At 50.6% G+C, this 15,966-nt stretch overlaps 1 protein-coding gene across 7 annotated transcripts in view; it reads left to right on the forward strand.

Annotated features, from left to right (window-relative positions):
• Positions 1-825: 825 nt before the first annotated feature.
• The window catches only part of ZNF516 (zinc finger protein 516), a 114,307-nt gene continuing 99,166 nt past the window's right edge, over positions 826-15,966 (forward strand). For 3 of the 7 annotated variants that reach the window (XM_067698815.1, XM_067698820.1, XM_067698821.1), the window contains exon 1: positions 4,808-4,920. The gene's annotated coding sequence lies outside the window, so the exon portion shown is untranslated. Of the gene's footprint in view, positions 1,000-1,236; positions 1,343-1,531; positions 1,739-4,807; positions 4,921-5,998; positions 6,207-15,966 lie in introns of those variants that run through there. The other 4 variants (XM_067698817.1, XM_067698819.1, XM_067698818.1 and 1 more) reach the window with 4 other exon arrangements.

Consider the following 15,966-nt stretch of genomic DNA (forward strand, 5'->3'; position numbering starts at 1 on the left):
TGCAGCAGCCGTGAATATTAGCGAACGTTAGGCTCCGAGAGAAATGCCACCGCGGAAGGTAAGGCCTGGATCGTAGCGCGGCCTCCACAGCAGAGCCACGGCCGTGTCTTGGATGGAATCCATCTCCACTGCAGATCGTCACGAGGTGAGCAGAACACGGCCAGGAGCCTGGTGGGAGAGGGCAGCATTACTCCGCGCAGGCCACCGCTCCCTGGGTCTACGTCAGCCCCGGCTCGAGCGTGCGGGGGGGGGGGGCTCCCGCTCCCACAGCCTCCCCCCTTCACCTCTCCTCCTTCCCCTCCATCTGCCCCCTCCCGCCCCTTCTCCTCTGCAGTCACCCACTCCCCGTGAAAGATTTCTGGAGTCAAATTGGGATTTCCATTCTCAGACTCGACTTAGTGCAACTAACTACGGCCCACGGAGAGTAGTAATTGGGGTGAGAAAGTGGAGTTTGAAAAACAAAAATTAAAGTGGAACTTTTCAAGGATAAAAATAAAAAACAACAGGGATTTTTAAATTGCCAGACAGCAGAATCTTGTTCTGAAGTCTTTCCAGTGGGACCCCATCTTGATTCCGGACTTCATCTGCAGATACCCTGTGTCCGAATACCCCCGCACCTTTATCAGGAAGTTAGGTGAAACGCACACCCTAAGCGGCTTGTAAACCACGCGCGGCTGGGACCACCGGAAGGATACCCGCCTGTGAATCTGGATTCCAGGCTTAGGGCTCAGGTGCCCGAGCCGGCTGAACATGCATTCCCGGCACGCTTGCACGTATGGATGCGTGCCTGTGTGTGTATCCGTGTGTGCGCGTAAACAGCTTCCCGTAACTGGATCTGCGGCAGCGCTAGTCCTTGGGAATAAGGGGCGACAACTAGCCGCTGGGATCGGGATTCAGTGCTATTAGGGGAAGAATTATCAGTGTCTGAGTCATCGCGAGCCTCCAGACTTTCCCCGCAGTGTGGCAGAACTTTGTGCTGATGAGACAATAGTGGAGCGTGTGCGTTTCCTACAGGGCAGACCATTCCGGGGCTGGGGGAAGCCTCGGGCCTGCGCCGGGCCGCTGGGGCCCGGTCCCCTCCCCGCGCCGCGCAACCCCCGGAGCCCGGCCGGCGCCGGGGTCCCCGCGGGGCGGGCGCGTCCGGGGCGCGCGCGGGCGGCGCGGGGAGGGGGCCGGGCGCGTGGTGGGCCCCGCGCGCCCTCGCGCGTCCCCCGCGCCCGGGCGCAGCTGGCGCGGTCGGTCTAGTGCAGCGCTCGGCTCCGCGCCTCGGGCGCTCGGCTTCACCTTCAGAGGCGCGGGGCGTGCGCGTCCTCCTCCCCGGGCCGCCCGCCTCCCCGCCAAGGTAGGGGCCGGGGTGTAGGCGCGGCGGGGCCCGCGGGAGGGCGGGGGTCGCTGGGACCAGGCCTCGACGTGTGGGGGACCCGGCATGCGCCGCGGGGGTCGGGGCTCCGAGAAAGGACTCCGGGGCGCGGGGAGGGCGGTTCGCTTTCCCGGTGGCTAGTTGCTCCGCTCCGCAATTCCGGGAGAGGGAAGATGCAACTTCGGGCGGCCCAGCGAGCGCCCGGGAGGTGGCTTTTACCGCAGTGGAGGGGCGGGGTGGGAGCGCGGAGGAGGCTCCGGCTTTGTACACTTCGTCAAAGGCGACGCGGGAGGAGGGGAGCTCGGATGCGCTCTCCATCCATTAGGAGACAAAGAGCAAATTGCCTTACTTTAAAGTAAAACGCTCCGGCTAATGAAGGTGGGTGCTGGGGCCTCGGGGCCCGAGGAGCCGCTTCAGTTATTAAGGGTTTGGTGGATGGGGTCGATGCCAGTGGGCACCGAGCGCTGCTGCCTCGGGGACGTGCTTGCGGGGAGGGGCGTTGTTTCCCCCCTCCCCTGGCTGCGTGCCCATCAGCTGGGAGCGCATAAGTGACCCTAACATTAAAGGAGTGAGAGCCCGGAAGGGAAGTTAGGGCCGGAGTGGGGTTGGGGACGAGGGTTCTCGCAGTGACTGAGGCGGGGTGGGGAGACGGGGTCTGCGTGGCAGGGGCTCCTCGGAGATGCACCCAGCCTGGCGTGGCTGGGGGCGGAGGAGGTATTGATCGCGCTGTATACCCGCGTATATACTAGAAAAGAATACTTGGGGTGTGTGTTTGGGGGTGGTGGTGGTGGTGGAGAAGCGCCTCGTCTGCCATTTCCAGGGGGAGCTAACCTACTGGAGTGTTAAGATCAGTATTTAGATCGAACCGCCTCGTCGAGTTTTAAAGAAACTTTGTATGAATAAGTTTGTTAAAAGACAGCCGAGTTGGGCATTTAAAACAGTGGTTCATGAAGGAAGGTTGGTGTGCGGTGACAATCAGCCGTGGTGGGCTGGGGAGCCGGTGGAGCTTTGCTATTAGGGACCCGAGAGACCGAGCCTTGGATCCGAAAAATGTGGGTCTGTAAGTCAGCCTCGCTTATTATCAGCGTTAATAAGCTCCCCGCAGCAGACCGGGATGTGACCAGGGGCTTCTGGGGTTGTGTGTCTGTGTTTTACTCATTCCGCTGGGCTTACTGATAAAGAATTACTTGGTCTCCGGGTGTGCAAAGATCAACTTGCTCAGCCCTCTTTTAAAATATATTCATTCTGTGCCTTGTTTAATCCAGATGCACAGAAAGCCATTTGCTGCTTCATTGTTGGTTTACATTTTTTGAAAAGGCGACTGGTGTAACCTGTGGAATTTGAAATGCAAATAAAAGCCTGTGGGAGTCGAGGCAGAACAAATCAGCGTTTATAAAGTGGAAAAAGATTTAATGTCTTTGAGATCATTGCGGAGGAAAAAAACTGGAGAGGGGGAGTGATTTTTCAGGGAGTGAATTGTGACGTCAGGTCTTTTTGGAAAAGATGTTATTTTTAAGGTCTGAAACCCGGGTATGTAAAGTGCTTACAGGAAAAACAGATTACAAGATTAACATCTGTTAACATGATCGTTTATCTCCAGCCAAAAATAGGTCAGTTCTTTCTTAAGGAAACACGATTGCTGGCGCATGCTTAAATAATAAAATTAAAATAATGAGTTCATAAATTAGGACCAGCGTTTGTTCTAATCTGACCTGTGAAGAACATTTTTTAATTTCGAGATCAATGAAAGGTCAGAGTCCCTTTTGGGTGTTGAGAACAGCTTCACCCTGCGTCCATCCCCTCCCGGATGACCCCCTCCTTTTCACCGCGCTCTCCCTGTCCTCCCCCACCCCGATTGCTAATTTCCCCTTTCATCCATTGAGGAAGTACAAAATATATTTAAACGGATATTGTCTGACGCCCCCCCTCGTTAACGAAGGCAAACTCTCTCTCGGTGCAGATGGCTAACTTTCAGACCTCTGCTGTTGTTTTACCAATAAATGAAACGGTAGGGAAGGGGAAAAAAAGGAAACAGCCTTGCGAAGTCTCCCTGCCCCCTGGGTGTGAGTGACGGCTCTCCCGGCCAATCCGCAGCGGCTTTCTCCATCCCGGAGGTAATTTGGGGTGTGAGTGTGTACGCGCGCGCGCGTGCATGCGCCCATGTGTCTGCACACTGTTAAATCCGACCAGCCCCACGCGTCCTCAGGCTCCTGATTTGCACAGTTGAGAGCTGTAGACGTGGACACGCTTTTTTCTGAGTCTTTGAAGCTAGGTGGGCACGCGGCAGTCCAAATGGAGACCCTCCATCCTCCGAGTGTCCCCCCGTAAAGAATGGGCGTAAGAAGTGCTTTCGGATTCCAGTCGAAACCTGCAGACGGGGAAGAAAAGGAGTGATGCGATTGTGCTTCTCAGAGACTGGGGAATCGAAATGTGTGGTTCCTTCCGTCACGTTCCCACGCGGCAGGCGCGCCCTGCGCTCTTGGGGTCGGAGGGAGGGAGCCCACTCGCCGGGCGCTAAGCGTAGCCAGGTCGAGGATTGTTGAAACTGGTGTTAACTGTAAAAGTGAAGGGCAGCGTGGACCTTCCAACTTCACATTTTATTTTCTCACTGGCAGTTGATCCTTAGTCCATGGCAAAGGCTAGAATGTGACCTGCTTATGGTCAGAGTTCTGCTGCCCACCCGACTTATGAATGCGAAGGGCTGGCCGTGGCTCCCGCGCACAATGGGCACATTCACGGGCGGAGCGCGTCACGGGCCGCCACACGTTTCCTACGGGTTTAACCCGGCACCAACTTCCCTAGGAATACTGGTAGTGTTGTGTGTGGACACATGCTACTAGCCATGTAGCATCTCTGTTCCGTATTGGAGTGGCTGTGCTGCTTCGCTCTGGGATGGATGGTAATGCTGTAGGGAACGGGTTAAGGACCCACATGTGTCCCCTGCTTCCCCGAGACCCCTGGGAGGCACCCTCCTACCCGACCTGGTCCACGCACGGTGTGTCCGGCTGCAGAGCCGCGCGGAGGTCTGCCGGAGGGTCCACGGGCGACCCCGGGCGACCTTCGTCCTCTCCATCAAGATCCTAACTCGGTTACAAGGTGGTGTCCAGAGCCCCGCGCCTCCCGCCCGGGCCATTTCCGCCCCCTAAATCCGAGTACGACTCGATTCTCTTCCCCCCGCCCCCCAATCTCTGTGAGCTCGCGGATTGAGGAATGGGCAGAAGGGGGAGGCGTCGCTAGATTAAATCATTCCTATTTCTGTTTCTCCCGCTGGTGCGGCGCTGGGCCTGGGGCGCCTGGGGAGGCGGGGGGCCGGCGGGGGCGGGGGCATTTACCTGCCCGCCCCGGGGGCGGCGGCCTCTCGCGGCCCGGCTAACTGGGGGAGGGCCGTGGGCGGGGCGGGCGGGGCGGGGAGGTGGGGGAGGGCCCGGCCCGCCCCCTCCCCCCGGCGCCCGCCCCCCGCCCCCGTCATGTGGAGCGGACGTCACACGCCTGCACTGTAACCCAAGAAGTGAAAGAGACGGGGACCCACGGCCCAACTTCGCACCGTAACAAAGGCGGGGGTCCGTGCGGGCCGGAGAGGGTCTAACTGGGGAGGGATCGGGCCGGCGGGAGGGGGCGGGGATGAGGTTGGGGGTGGGGAGTGCAGGGCCCGGGGCTGCCTTGGGGCGGGAGACTGGGGGGGGGCCCGGCCGGGGGGTGAGGGCCTGGTCTGGGGCGGGGTCGGCGCGGGGCGGGGGAGTTCGGGCCGGGCCGGGGCGGGGGGCGGGCTGCGCTGGGCCCCGGCTGGGGCGGGGGTGTGCGCGGCGGCGCGGACCGCGCTCCGGGGGCCGAGGCGCGGCGGAGGCCAGGTAATTGGTTTCTATTTTAAACTTCACTTTGTCCTGGCGGAGGTGGGGCGGTGGGAGAGGCGTGGCCCCCGGGCGATTACATAAGTGTTCATACCTGACCTGGTGCCGGGCCGCGGGCAGCGCGCGGATTTGTGCGCGAGGGGCTGGTGGGCACCGGGCCCGGGCGTCCCCGTGTGGGGCGTCCGCGCGTGGAGTTGCTGCGTCCTGCTCGTGGGACCTGGTGCGTGTCGGCCGTGGGGACCCCGCGTGCCCTCTGGGCTGCGGCTGGAAGCCCGGGGTGTCCGTGGTTGGGGGCCAGGCCTGCCGGCGGGGTCCACCGCGTAACAAAGGGCAGGGCTGCGGGACCCTGGGCCGCGCACCGCGCCGACCTAACGGCAGGTCGCAAAAGTCTTCATTAAACGTGCAACAGACCTGCATTTCCCCCATGAACCTGCCCGTAGGTCTCCAGCCTTGATTAAAGATGACTTAAACATTGAGGTGCTCCCACCCCGTGGCGGTGTGATAAATACCATTAAAGGTCTGACCGGAGGAGAAGCAAGGGTGGTTATTCTCCCAACAGGATCTTCGCCAGATTATCTTTCGTGCCTTCCTGTTAGTATGATCGGAGTATTTTGGTTTAGGAATGTAAGTGCTACTTTAAGGAACTAGGCATGCATGCTATTCGGTAGGATCTTTCTTCTGCCGCGCAAAAAAAAAGAGCTCGTTTTATCATTTGTTTGTTCCTCCTTCATTTTCTCTTGCATTCTTTGATTGTGGCGTCAAAATAGCTGTGTTATTTATATTGACACAGACTGGCCGGAATTAACTATCCCACATACCACTGCCGCGCAGTTTCCCCGCCTGTGTGCGAAATTGGAGGGTGCGGAGCTGGCCGGCCGTGCCTGGGTCTGGGAGTTCGGGTCTTGGAGAAGGACAGACAGTTTCACGAGAGCAATTCCCATGCTGTCTTGAATGGACCCTGGGAGACCCTGAGCTCTGAGCGAGACTCCAGTATTTTGGTAATGGAATTAGAATTTTGATGTGTTAAGATACAAGTATATTATGTCTGGTCTTTTTCTTAGTTCATTAGTAAGGCTTTATTTTGTTAAATTTGCTAATTTGAATAAAATGAAACGTTTAGAGCACATTAACATTCTAAAAAAATAACAAGCCCCAGGGATGCGCCAGAAAGCTCACTGAGAAGAATGCGAACGTCTGTAAAATGAAACAGAACAGCCAAGGAGCATAGTTGGTAGGCGCAGGATTCAGCAGTGGAAAAAGAGAGAGGAGTTTTGCTTCGTTTCATTTCCGAAAGCTTTTGTTGTCAGCGTAATCTTTCCAAATGGCTTAGTATACTGAAACTTGCTCCATCAAGGACTTTTAACTTTTGGACGTGTAACTGATACTAGTCAGTGATGATTTGAGAATAGTTTTCATCACTGGTCTTAATCCCATTGTTATTTGTAGAGGACCTTGAAAGTTGACTGACTCATTTAGAGACTAAAGTTTCCTTGGGGCTCCGAAGTCCCCACATTTCTAACTTGATGAGACATCTCAGAGACCAACGCAGAGTGAATAGAATGGGAGATGTCTGTGAAAACAGGTCGATGCTGAAATCACCTTGTCTCCACTTCCGTGAATTAAACTTTAACTTCATTTACCTTACTTGCTCCTACGTGGAGATATTTGAGTCTTACAGGTGGAGCATTCAATGGGGAGATTAAGTTTAGCAACAATTATGTGAAAAAGAAAAGGAGACTTCTTTAAAGAAGAACTCAAAGTGGGGTCAACTCGAACAGATGGTTTTCAGCGTTACTAAACAGGGAAAAATGATAATGTGACCTAGGAATTTAAGTAGAGTTTAGTCATGGATGGTTCTTGAAAAACCAGTGCTCAGTTTATTGGGTTGCTGTGGAGTTTTATTTATTCCTTTTCCAGGATACGTATTGGTCTTATTCATAATTTACCAGAAGGACTCTTATAAAGAATTTTGTGGGAGTGGCTCTAAGTCTGGCTGGAGATTGTGTTTAGAGTTTCAGCTGCATTATACCTTAATGGCATAGAAATAGGAAACTGAAATAGAAGCTGACTCTCTTCAGCGGGAAGGAGCTTGTCCAGACGTGTGTACTTTCCTTTCATAATATATTTGTTTGCAGTGTGCAAGAGACTGCACTCTTTTGGTTTTTATTCCATGTTCGACATTGCTTTCAGTTATATCATTAAAAGTGGTATTTTGCTTATAATATAGCTGAATAAAGCAACTCTGTTGTGCAGGAAACAAATAACTTTTTCATTGGCGTTTGATGGCCAAATTTAGCTGGAGACAGCTAACCTTTCTCGGTGATAAGGCATAGATTTCAGCTGAAGGCATAGAGCTAATGGTAGAAAGCAGAAGAAAGTGAAATGTATTTGATCAGATATCTGCAGTTATAAATATTTGAACGTAACATTCCTTCTTCAAAAGCAGACATCTTACATGCTGTAAATGTTTATACCTTTTAGCACTTGGATGGACTTATTCTGACACAGTCAATTCTTTCAAAAAATGCATCTCTTTGCTGCCCTAACCCCTCCCCCTCAAAAGCTCTAGAGGCTGTGGGGAAAGTTCCATTAACTCTCTTCTTACTGAACGCCGTCCAGAGGATACTAGTGGGCCTGTGTGCTGCATTGCCCTGGCCCCGCTGCCTGTGTCCCCCTCGCCGTACTTACACCGGCAGAACTGGCACCCAGCACGTGGACCTGCCTTGGCTTGCTTAGCGCTGGGCACCTTTGATCTTTTCTTCCGGAATTATTAATGTCTAAACAGGAAGAATTCATTGCATCACTGTCTTTAGCTCCCAGACCCTTATGCTCTTGGTAGGAAGCCTCATCTCATTTGGATTTGCTTTTTTCAATGAATAGCGCCGTGTCAGGAGGTGGATTTGTTCTGAAGTCTGATCAGGTGGTGTTTGGAATACATCTCCATGTGTGGTGGTGTAGAGGCAGGCTAGCAGGATGGAGCTCTGAGAAGGCAGATGTGAATGTGGAGTGTGGGTGTGCATCCCTGGGCTGCCATTCTGTCTGCTCTGGAGTTTGGGTACCAGCAATTTTTCGACTCTTGTTCTGCACTGGGCTTGGTGCTAACTGGCGGCATGAGTCACACAGGTGACGGTGGCTCTCTTCTCCTTCCTGTCTTCTCCTTGGGGATGTCACCCCCAACCTTTTCTGTCTGATGACCAGCAGTATGTTGGCAGCAGCCTGTTAGGGTTTGAATGTGCCTTGGGACCACAAGAGTGACAGCATTTTTTAGATTCATGCCTTCGCTGCCATCCTCTCTGGACCCAGGAACAAGTGAATTGTGTGTGGGGGGGGGCGGTGGGGAGGTGGGACATTTCTCTTTGATGGGGGGGTGACCTCTGCCCTGAGGGAGCTGAGATCCCGCCCTACCTCTCTCACCAGAGGGGGGAGTGACTTATGGGAGGGCATATCCTCTTCATCCTCTGACTCTAGCTATGAATACCTTACAGTTTTCAGAAATGTCGACAAATTGTCACGAGCCCATTTTAAGAAAGGGGTCACATCAAATGTTTATTTAAGAAGAATTTCTTAATACAACAAACCTTATGGGAAAAATAAAGAAAAACTTTCACTATAAGTTTAAAATGTCTCATCCAGTTCTTTTAAAAGCATCTTTATTTTAAAATTAATTTTCTTCAAGAGAGGACTGTGAGGGTTATGACTTAAATAGTCGTAGGGAGGATACATATATAGGCACTGTAAACGCATTGCTTGTATTTGAAACTTACACTATCTGCTAAGGTATATCAAGTATATTTCAGACGGACTGGTAACAATTAGCAGTTGCAACTGTCTGTTTTGTGTATTCTTTATCCCTTGCGTCTGGCTACACGTGATTTGAACAGCTGAAGCTTTTCTTTCCAAAGCTAGTGCTGGTTGGAATATTTATGTCCGGAATGAAATGTTTTCCAGTAGCATACATCGGAATCGTAACGAAGTATAATTCTGTGGCTTTCAATATCCCTTAAAAGTAGTTTCCCGAAAAAGAGTTGGCATGTAGTCTTCAGTGCCAATGGCACTGAAAGTTACAAAGCGGAAATCATTAGAAACGCAACTATTTTTAGAACCCAAACATGTAAATATGTGTAAAATGATGAGTAAAACACCACACCGGTGAGTCGAAAAGATAAACTTAAAAAGCAGCTCCCTTGGGTTTAGATACGTTTTGCAAATATATTTCAAATATACGTTTTACAAACATATTTTACAAGTGTATTTCAACTGTGTGTTCATTCGGTAGATTTTCTTTCTTTTTCTCTCTGTTCTTTTGTTGTTGTTGATGATGCTTTGCTGTCAGGAATGTAATCAAGTCATCGCATTCCAAAAACTGACTTTAAGAGACATGTATTTTATGTGATCGTGAGGTTCAGACACCTCCTCAATGGAGTGTTGAAAGTCGGTTGAGATATTAATGTACTTTATTTTCAAGACTAAAGTAAGCTGGTGTTTTATTCCTTCAAAAGCAGGTAGGCTTCTCTCTCACCGTTTCTGGCACCCGGAGGATCGCTGTTGTCCGCTCAGCCCTCGGGTGCAGCTGTCTTGTTACTTCTTGCTCATTTAGGGTATGGGGAGCTAGGCTAACTTGTGGTGTTAGCTTTCAGGATGTAGTTGAAGGGAGACTCTGAAAAACTGAGGTTCTCTGGTAAAACTCTAGTTTTTTTCTTAGGCTCTAAGAATTAAAGAAAAAGCTTTTTTCGGCATTATTTGGTCTCACTTGAAAAACCCTCCCCTCGTCACCTCCTCCCATGTGAAAAGAAAGGATATTTGTTTAGGAATTTTTGTCCTTTGTCTCAGAAAAGGGCAGCATGCGCCCGTGTTTGCCATATGGCACTGTTTAACCTATGTTGCTCGGGCTGACTTGGGCTGCATGAGGTACTGATTCATTTCAGCATTCCAGAATGTTCTTCGAAAGTGAGGGCAGTGAAGGATGCAACCAGAGATGTGCCGAGAGGCTGTTCCTGTCTCTAGCAGCTTCTCATTCTGTTGATATTTGAGGGCTGTGAGCAAGTGTCACTTTTTTTTCCTGAAATAATTTTTGTGGAAAAGAGTTTGACATTAAATGTTGGCTGACTGTGTTGGTTCAGGAAGACACACAGCCCAAAGTGAGCAGTTAAAACTTCTGCTGGTTGTAAATAGGCAGAAAGTTGGGCTAGTGAGACAGGACTTTCACTGTTTCGTTCCTGATTATTCTGGTGACTTTAACCTAGAGCTAAAAAAAAATGTGTTTTTTTTTTTCCCCCCCTTAAAGAATTAGCTATTCTTTTTTAAATGGATGGATGAACCAATGGACAGATGGGTGATCCTGTTGTATAATTTAAACTTTTGTGGTGCTGTTTGGGATTATCTAGATGTTTTCACCTTGTTTAGTTTACATGTGTTATTTTGAATTTTCAGATAGATGTGGATTTAATCACAAGGGTAGCTCCTCTGCTAGATGCCACGTCTCAGGAAGCTGTGGACGTGGAGAATCACGATTTCTGCCTCCATTTTTAAGGTCCCGTATGGCTGTTGCCCACCAAAGCTCACGTGTGTCCAGACAGTCTCCTGCTGAATCTGTCTCATTCGTTTTAACCATACAGTGTTTCCTGTTTTAAGGAGAGGAGTAAACACATTCATACTCATGCATGTGTGTTGCCTGTAAAGCGTATGTGGGCATATGTGGATGGGAAGGTACCTCTCAGAGAATCTGAGTGGTGTGAATGAAGGCTGCTTTGGGTGACATCATGTATATTGACACCGTCAGTGACCCGGGGCGATTTTTGTGCCAGTTGGAGAAAATCATTCATATTGATAACCATAGCCCCACCAGATGGAGATTCATCATACCGGAGCTTTTTGTGTCTTTAGCATGACCGTTAGCAAAACGGTGATAATTTGTTCCTTTGAGTAACACCACGCGTAATTTAAATTAGTGTTACTGTGATGACCCAGCCACGTGCTCAGATGGCTTCCTTAGTTCAGACGTGGCTTTTTATGTTTTAAAACAAGAGGCAAGGACGATGATCTCATTTCTAAAACCAACTTGAAAAACACAACTATGAGTAAATAACTGAATTCCTGATGTAAGAATGCTTGCCATAGCAACGTAAACTTGGGACAGTTCTGCAGAGTCATGGGATTAGTGGTTTAGTGGTAGGATTAAAATTGGCCTCAGTAAATTACCCTGGTGACAGAAAAGCAGAATCTGTTCAGGGTTTTACAGGAAGACTGGCTTATCAGTTATTTTCTAGGTTGATGAAAGATTATGGGCTGCTTAAAATTTGAACTTTACAAAGGAAGGTTAATTTTCAAGTATCTGTAGGGATTGGTTAAGAAAGGAGGTTACAGCAGTTCGAATTTGGGACTTTTTGTGCGTGTGGGCGTCCATTGACCATCCGTGTTCAGTTAGCTACAGACGTTTAGAGGGCAGTTGAGAGTGTGCGTTTCAGCCAGCAGTTAAATTAGGTCTTTCCAGTGTCCATGGAAATAGTAGACTATTCTGGAAAGTGCATTAGATCTTCGGGACCACAAAGGCACCATTTAGACGCTTACTGAGCTGTACCTTCGTGGCCCGAGCAGGTTACGGGGGTGCATCGCTCCAGGGTAGGGTTTTCATGTCTGTCGGGAGTTTTCAATCGATACTACAGGATGACCATGAAGGGAAAAATTCACTTTGCTGGTTATTTACCTTTCTTTGTACGTTTATGTTATTTCCATTTGGACTTGTTTAAAAAGGCTCATACTGAGAGTTATATGTGTGTTATTTGCAGCTGACTTAGAGATGATTTGGGGGTGAATCTGGGCGTTTTACAGCTACTGAACGGCAGAAGGACTTAGTGATTCGCTGAGGCCACAGTGATGGAGCTGAGCTCAAACCCAGGTTTCCTGAGTCACAGTCTGGTCTCTTCCTGGTACCCCGTGCTGAGCGCACAGAAGAAAGTGCGGTCGCAGTCTGAGGTCAAGAGGAGCTTGTTGAGAAGGTGCAGGGCTGATCGAGCTCTGCGAATGTAGACCCAGCAAAGTGGTGGGTTATTTAGGACAGGAGGGAGAGGGCTCCACTTCAGTTTCACTTTCTGATGCTTAAATCTGTCTCCAGAGAGAAGAAAAAATGTTGACTAAATTTTTGCAGCTCTCCATGGGGATATCGTGTTAGTGGGAGAACTGGATAAACCATCCTACTTCAAGGCCACCCAGCATCACCGAACTCAGACTGGGAGGAAACGGGGAAGCCCCATCGTCACCCAAGACCTGGCAGCTGTGGGCACCCGTTCCCAGCTCAGCACGGGGCCCAGGTACAGATTTTCTTGGGAAACCCAATGGTAACACCCTACTCTCATCACTTTTTATAAGAGAGTAAATATAGAAAGCAAATCACCAGCAGGGGATAGAAAGTCCTAGAAGAAAAGAGCCAGCAAAGCATGCAGGGAAAGGGGTCCTCGAGGACCAGCGGTGGCTGAGATAGACCCGCAGTCTCTGGTGGGCCTCCTGTCTGAGGCCGCGGCAGAGGTGAAGCGCACGCTGGTGCAGAGCAGGGCACGTGCAGGGCCAGGCTCTCATCGCGATGGAGTGGGTGACTGCCAGGTGGGCTGGGGAGAGCCACAGGGGAGACCAGAGCAGGTGGGCACCTTCCCTTGTGCACATCTTTGGTGCAGGTGGACAAGATGGCAAGGAAGAGGAAGACAGGTGGGGGAGAGGGGCAAGCCGACCTCGGTGAGACCACACTTCCCTTTTCCCTGTTGGCGATGGCAGCTCAGACAGGTGGCCACGGCACCCATGGGACGGGCTGGCGGGGTCTTGCTCTGCTCCTGGATGCTGTATAGGGGATCCGTTCCCTCTGCCTGCTCCGGCAAATTTGGGAGCTGGGCCAGGGTGCAGTGAATTTGTCTTCATCATGCAAGAGCCGCTTAGAAAACCTGTCTCCTTTGCGTTCTCCACGTGGGCAAACATAGCCAACATTCTAGGTTTTCTCTTAAGGGGAAAAATCAGTAAACTGAGACCCAGATTTTGCATTCTGTTTTCCATTCTCTGAAGAAGTTAGTGCTGAGTACTTCTTCATTATCTTCCTGACACTATGCCCTAGGTAGTTTGCTACCTTTCTAGACATTTCTCAAAATACGTAACGGCCCATGTAAACTTGGATTGTAGAGGTTTATTTAATCGGTGTATGGACATCACCCTCCTTCTGTGAGGATATTGGCAGAGGCACGTGGAGAATCTGGTGATTGAAATCCTGTTATTCGTCTGTTGGTAGGAAGAGTTTGCTTGTTTATCCCCATTCCATAAAGGGTGTGAGGTACACACTTGAGGTCTACATTAAATATAGAGTAAAACTTAAATAAAAGTCAAGAACAAGGAAATGGGATCATAGGTCCTGACAAGGGGAAAATAGGATTCCATATCCAGATCGTTGTGTTCCCTCCGGTGGGTATACTTGGACCAAAATTTATAATCTGAGCTTCCTGGTCACTAAAACAAGAGTGAAACAGGGCCATTTACATGTCGAATTGACAATACAGGCAAAACTCACCGGTTCTGTGAAAAAGAAGCCTTTTCTAGCCTGGAACCCTAAAGGAGACTGCTCACGTTGATTTGTGTGTTGACCTCGTTCACAGGCCACGTGTTTTCATGTAGACGGTCTTCAGTGATGCTCTTAGGGTGGGTTTGCGGTGGCTTTCCAAAGGTGGTTCCTTGGAGCTGCCCTGGTACAAGGAGCCGAGGGCATCAGAACGCAGTACCCTGCACTGAGAGCTATTTTTTGAATCACCATGACAATATGATCCCAGGTATTGAGCATTAACAGGTTCTCGCTGTATTAGAAATTGAAGTTTTACTACCAAGGACTTATAGACGTGAATCAAATTGGGCGAATGCCTGAAAAACCAGCCCCCCCAAATAAATAGCTCATAAATGCTCTACCAAGGCTCATTTCCTTTCCACAAACATCCATCTCACACCCGCTGTGAGCAAGGCTCGCACATTCTGTGTATATTTTGTTTAGTATTCATAACAGTTAGGAAGTCATTCTGGTCCCCTTCCCCCCACTTCCTTAACCACTGAGACTCTCGCGGGTAAGGAACTGGGGTTATCTGAGCAGAGCATCTTCTGGGCAGTCACCTTGAGTTTGACCTTCCTCATGCTCCTTGAAGCCTAGAGACTTTGAGTCTTGGTCTGCGCCCTCCGGAGTTGTGTCACTGTGGAGATCATGTCATGGAAGGCCAGTGTTCCTCTTCCCGGCCCCTCCCCCTTTCTAGGCGGCCGGGGTTACTGATGGATCCCCAGGAGGAGCTGGGAGCCAGTGTCAAGGGTGCCCTGAGCTGGGGCCGGCCACCTGAGCGTGTGGGCCCCCGCTCAGCACATGGCCATGTCTGCTGTGAAGGCGAGCGGAGGCTTCGAGTAATCAATCCATCAAGAAAGAGAGTGGGGCTTCCCTGGTGGCGCAGTGGTTGAGAGTCCGCCTGCCAATGCAGGGGACACGGGTTCGTGCCCCGGTCTGGGAAGATCCCACATGCCGCGGAGCGGCTGGGCCCGTGAGCCATGGCCGCTGAGTCTGCGCGTCCGGAGCCTGTGCTCCGCAACAGGAGAGGCCGCAGCAGTGAGAGGCCCGCGTACCGCAAAAATAAAAAATAAAAAAAAAAGGAAGAGGGTGGTCTGGGGATTTGAAGCAGGGAAACTCCTGCATCAGCATCCAGCCGTCCAGCCAGCTAGCGGGGCTTGGCCCACCTCAGCTGCCTTCTCTCCTGGTCGGCTTAGGGAGCCTGCACCAGAGCCCAGAGGGGCCTGAGCTTGGGAAACAGGGGTCTGTATTTGCAAATCTCTAGGGCAGGCGTCGGCAGCCTTTTTCTTCCTCCCTCCTTTCCTCCCTCCCTCCCTTCCTTCCTTTCTTTCTTTTTTAAAATTTTTATTAGAGTCTAGTTGATGTACAATGTTGTGTTCGTTTCAGGTGTATAGCAGAGTGAATCAGTTATACGTATATATATGTATCCACTCTTTTTTCTTTTTTTAGCTTCTTTTCCCGTATAGACCATTACAGAGTATTGAGCAGAGTTCCCTGTGCTGTACAGCAGGTTCTTATTAGTTATCTATTTTCTACATGGTAGTGTGTATATGTCAGTCCCAATCTCCCAATTTATCCCTCCCCACTGGCAGCCTTTTTTTGTAAAGGGCCAGATAATAAATATTTTGGGCTCTGTGGGCCAGAACTTCTTGTTAGCGCTAATTCACTCTGCCTTGTAGCAGTTATAGAAGCAGCCACAGACAGCACGTCAGTGAGGAAACAAGCTTCCTTTGTGGACACCGAAACTTGAATTTCATGTCATTTCATGTGTCGCAAAATACTGTTCTCCCTTTGATTCTTTTCCAGCTACTTAAGAAAGTAAAAACCATCCTCAGCTCACCAGCCACACAAAACAGGTGGCGGGCAGGCTGGCTTTGGCCTTGGGGCCACCGTAGGCTGACCAGCACGTGAAGATGGTGCTGCCTGGTAGATGGAATGCTGCTGTCGTTTGCAATTTTCCAGTTACCCCAGGGAAAATGGTTAAAGAAGTGGGTAAAATGAGTAATGTGTTTATTTAACCCAGTAGGTCCAAGATGTTCCTTGAACACGTAGATGACATAAAGTTACTGCTGAGTTAGTCTTCGCTCTTTATTTCCCACTAAGCTTCGGACATCTGGCGCGGATCTTACACTAGGGCTCAGCCCGACGTGGACTCGCCCCTTCAGCCCCCGTGGAGATGCGCGGCTGCG

This window comes from Pseudorca crassidens, chromosome 12 (assembly GCF_039906515.1).
Source record: "Pseudorca crassidens isolate mPseCra1 chromosome 12, mPseCra1.hap1, whole genome shotgun sequence".
Taxonomy (NCBI): Eukaryota; Metazoa; Chordata; class Mammalia; order Artiodactyla; family Delphinidae; genus Pseudorca; species Pseudorca crassidens.